Source organism: Gymnoscopelus microlampas (assembly GCF_963454915.1).
Source record: "Gymnoscopelus microlampas genome assembly, chromosome: 2".
Taxonomy (NCBI): Eukaryota; Metazoa; Chordata; class Actinopteri; order Myctophiformes; family Myctophidae; genus Gymnoscopelus; species Gymnoscopelus microlampas.
Window position 1 is genome coordinate 30,470,338 of NC_139939.1, and position 5,212 is coordinate 30,475,549.

The window sequence follows — 5,212 nt, forward strand, 5'->3', positions numbered from 1 at the left end:
AAACCTTGAACTGCATGTGTAAAAGTCATTTTCCAGAACAGAAAAAAAAACAACCTGAGGATGTGGGAACCATACTGAATGTATTCAGGTGATGAACAAAGTACAGGCGCTGCTGAGCCTTTTCCACTTTCTGTGGTTTGCGTGTCCCATTTGAGAACGTAATTAAAGTGGATGCTAAATGGATGCTTTCCAGTGCAATGCTGTCAAGATAGGGGGTGCTCTCTGCTTGGCCTCCTGTAGTCCATGATCAACTCTTTGGTCTTGCTGGCGTGGAGAGCAATGTTGTTATCCTATACCTACGGGTGCACATCAGTATCTTTCAGCAGATGGAACTTGATTGTTGTGACAGTGTTTTTGGCCATAACCAGACAAGGTCTCCTGCTGTCAAAGCTGTAATAATAATAATAATTACCTGAAGTGCTAGTAAGTCTTAAATCCATGGAAGTCTTCAGAAGTAGTTGCTCAGATGCTGTTGCAGCTTTCAACAAGCACCATGCGATCACCAAGTCCTACAAGCAGGGGGATGTTTAGCTACTTGCTTCATATTGTGCTGATTCTGAACAAAACAACAAAACCACAGCTTGTGCTTTATTGTGCTTGCTAGCTAGCTAAAGGCTGAGTGTGCTGGTAAGTAACACCATTAGTATACCACACAAGAATAACTGATTTCACCTTGATAGGAAAGTGTATCAGTCAACAACATCCAACAGTTACGCGTTTCATTGCAAACAACTGCAAACATAGCATCCTCATACATGGTCATTCAATGAACACACATCACAATCACTATATAAACAACACAGTCATTATATAAACTCACCGAAACATGAAGATTATGGTGCAGTGATACTGCACCATAATTCAAGTGAGGCTAGCAGCAAAATACCACCTATGAGTGAACATTACTGTCAGTACCTGTAGTCAGATTCACTATATAACAACCATAGTAATTATAGATATCAAACTCACCAAACATGAGGAAGATTATGGTGCTGTGACACTGTGTCCAAGTGAGGCCAGCAGCAAAAGACCACCTATGGGTAGAGTTCAGTCATAGTCAGTCATTCTATAAAGAATAACATATAGTAATTATAAATATCAAACTTACCAAACATGAGGAATATTATAGAGCTGTGCTGTGATAATGTGTCCAAGTGAGGCTAGCAGCAGAAGACCACCTACGGGAGGAGTTCACTGTCAGTATAATCACAGTCACTATATAAACAACAACATATAGTAATTATACATATCAAAGTCACCAAACATGAAGATTAGGGTGATGTGATGCTGCAGTCACTTCAAGATGGGCTAGTAACAGAAGACCACCGGACGTCACTCTTCAGCAGTTGAAACTTGACTGATGCAGTGGCACATTTTCTTTTAACCATAACCACTCCAGGTCTCACAGAATACAAGCTGCAATAGAATAAACTTGGTACATTATTGCACACTGTTACCAACATGTCATTTTCACAAAAAATACTAACAACAATTATTACCTGAAGTGCTGTTAACTCTTAATGCATGGGAACCTTCAGAAGTAGTTTCAGTTGTTATGGTGTTGCAGCTTTCAACAAACTCTTTGGCAAACCCCAGTTCTACATGCTGAGAGATGTTTACTTGCTTATGTTTCACTGATCCTGAACAAAACATGACACAAACACAAAATGTGCTTCATTACGCTACAGCTAGCTATAGGGTAAATGGAGCAGTTTACAATTTTAGCACAACATATTGGTACCGGTGTGACCAGTTTGGAAGTGCTTCAGTTGACAAAATCAAATACAACTACTTGTTTTGATGCTACTGCCAATTAACATGACCAAACAAAAACACATACATAAATAATCATTCAGCCTGTAAATATAAACAAAACATAGCTACCAAACTCACCAACCATGAAGAAGGACACTACATGCTAGATTATGGCGCTGTGATGCTGAAGCCGCTGGGTGGAAATGCCCCGATGGTGCCCCCCGCACCCAATGGATTGATGCCATCACCAGGAACCTACACCAATTGGGCATGTCACTGGTTGAAGCCGAGGCCCTAGCACTGAACCGACCCAAATGGATATGACTGGTGAAGCTGAGTGGCTCTCTATGCATGGCATCGCCGCTGGGCAAGAGACCTGATGATGATGATGATGATGATGATGATGATGATGATGTTTTCAGTCTGCGTCGATCAATTCTTGAGTGTTGCAAAAGATAGCATGGTCTTCTGAGTTTTGCTTTTGTCTCTGCTGGCAGTTGAATGCAATGTTTATGTGTTCCCATTTCTGTTCTGGAATTATTGTCCACTGTCACAGTATCAACTGGTTTGGTCCACCTGTTAAACCTTTGCATGTGGCAGTGGGCTGCACAGTGTATGCAACTGTCTTCACCTGTCTGAATGGCACAAAGCTCTAGTCCACATCACAAATCAAAATTGAACAAAAAAGGGTGCCAAAATGTGAAATTAAAAACATTAAAGGAATCAACAATTCTGCCATCACACTTTACATTTAGAATATATCTGAAAATACAGATGTAAAACATTTGAATAATAAATAACATTCAAAAATCAACTGAAATAACTCAAATAAATACATTTTACGTAGTAAAAAAAACACATTGGGCATTTGTTTTTCGTGGGAGACTCTGATCTCAGGTTTAAGTCTTCCTTTTTTAAAGTAACAGTTTTGGACAGACGCCCCCAACACACTGACATGATGCTGATTCCCTTCCCATATTTAATGTCCATGTAAAAAATAAAAAGCTAGCCATATTGTACTAGCAATGTGTTACTCTTTGTATCTTTAAAGGGTCTACACCATGAATTTAAAAAAAGAAAGTAATATTTAATATCATATTGTTTATGTCCCTCAAACGTTTTTCAAAAGGTTTGAGCCTAAATCAAGCCTCAGATATACTCATTCCAACTAACTTCTCTCTGGCTTATAAAGCACTTTCACTTGCAATACCACATTGTCCTGTTTGGCACGGGGCGCCATTGAGCCAGTTTGTATGCATGTTATCTCCTGGTTCTGTGTGGAAAAAGTAAAAAAAAAACTGGAAAATGAAAAACGGGAGGAATTGTTCCCTGACGTGATGTAGGCAGGGGGAACAAATCTGACGGACTGTTTTCAGACCAATTTACATAAAAAACACAGATAGCCTATGAAAGCCTGCATGCTTGAAGTCGGGTATTTTTTGGAACAGAAGAGGTGGGGGAGACCAAAAACAAACAAAAATGAAGAAAAGGTTAAAATTCATGGTGTAGACCCTTTAAAGGTAGGGTAAGTGATATTTTTTGCTAAATTTTGTTAAAGGTTAAAGTACTACATTCTGATAGTAATCAATGCTACAGAGTGTTTGTTTGGTCACAGGGGTCTCTCCAGCTCTTTAGTTAACAAAATGTAGTACATTTTCCAGGTAGATGACAACCTTTAAGGCAATCAGAAGAGCACTGAAAATGTATTTTCTGTTTAATAAAAAGATGGAGATTTGGGAGACTCCTTTTACTGAACACACACACTCAATAAGTACTATCAGAATATAGAGCTATCTAACACTTATTTTAACCAAAGTAAATCACTTACCCTACCTTAAGTTTTACAAATATTAAGCAATGAAAAATATTTCCCTTCCCATATTTGCTAGCCATACATTAAGATAGCATGTTATCTTGGAGTCGTAAGGACCTTGCATGTTGTTCCAACCAGTTCCTTTCGCTTACATCAGGCACCTCGGCTGTCATGGGGGAGGCGTTGTAGCGACCAGGATTACTACATGTTTTTGTGAGGGCATTATAGTTAAGTTAAAAGAAAAATAGTTTTAGGTGTCCTGACCCTTTAATAAAACATATGAAAATACGGACTTCAGTGGCAAGATCCTGTAGACAGTTTAACAGGCTGTCAGCTACATAATGTTGCAGCATTAACTGTTGCATTGGTAATTAATCAATGTCATAAAAACATTTAGCCTAGTAATCAAGATTTACATCAATTATAACATTGTTTGCCATTTACCAGTGCTCATTTTTGTTCACTCACCATTGCACAGTTTTAAAACAATCACATAACATAAATCATATACAAGAATCATATACAAGGTGGACTCACCAACAGTAAAATCTTGTTGCTTGTGAGGAATGCAAATGGCCATGCCAAGAAGCTGATCTCATGTCGATAAGTGTTCTATACGGGTTGGCAAGCTGTTGTGAATGGACAAGGTTATCTTGTAAACAAAACCAAACACTCCGTCTGTAAACTATTGCACCTGCTGGGAAACAGAGTTCAGATGTCAAGCAATAATTACAAAATTGGTGAACCAAACGACAATTTTAACAATGAATTTACAAGAATTCTAGCAACCATTAAAAATATTAAATATTCAGTAGTAAAATTCAAATCGTTTTGGATTTTCCATTTTAAGTTTGTTAACTATAAAAACCTTGCTCAGCAGTCAAACTATAGAAATACTAATGGCTTCATGAACACTGTAGTAGGCTGGTATTACTTGGACAGATTCGTTCTCAATACCTTTTACATACACATGGTCAATCAAGGTACCACACTCGGTTGTTGCACTTTTTACACACTGTCTGTATTCATGTTGTTCCATCAAATCTACAATGGTAGATGATTTAAATAGATCTTCATTGAAATCCCCCATTATTACTTTGCCTCCAGGGTATGAATCCAATTCTTGAACAAGTTTCACCAAATGCTTACGAAAGGACCCAATTTGGTATTGATTTGGTCTGTACAAAAAAGCAGCTGTCAAATCAACCTGTGGAACAGAAAACATCAAACACTCCAAGTTAGAGCTTTGTGGAATGATTGTATGAATGGTCTCATCAAGGCAATGATATATTCCAACTCCACCTTTTGCCTGTTGTTTCAAGTCAGTAAAAAGGGGATCACTGTTATCATAGCAATTTGATCTTGGATTGTGTTGAAATGTAAAACCTGGTAAAGCCAACTCATTCTCTGGGTCATCAGAAGTTAACCACGTTTCTGTCAAACAAATGCATTTGGCTTTCATTAGCATATGATGTGCTTGAACATCTGGAAAATGGGCCTTTAAACCCTGAACATTGTGCAAAACCATTGTAAATGCATGACTGTTTGTAGGGTTTTCTTGAGGAAGAATGAACTCTGACATGCTTTTAATTGCTTCGTCAATTTTGTCGTTGCAATATATGGCCGAATCCTTAAAATCTTCAA

General features: G+C 38.1%; 1 long non-coding RNA gene across 1 annotated transcript; it reads right to left on the minus strand.

Annotated features, from left to right (window-relative positions):
• Nucleotides 1-500: 500 nt before the first annotated feature.
• Nucleotides 501-1,031, minus strand: LOC311064179. The gene is made up of 3 exons (XR_014602690.1): nt 970-1,031; nt 821-889; nt 501-556 (listed from the first exon to the last, which is right to left on the minus strand). It is a non-coding gene; the product is annotated as an uncharacterized lncRNA (long non-coding RNA).
• Between the last annotated feature and the right edge of the window lie 4,181 nt (nt 1,032-5,212).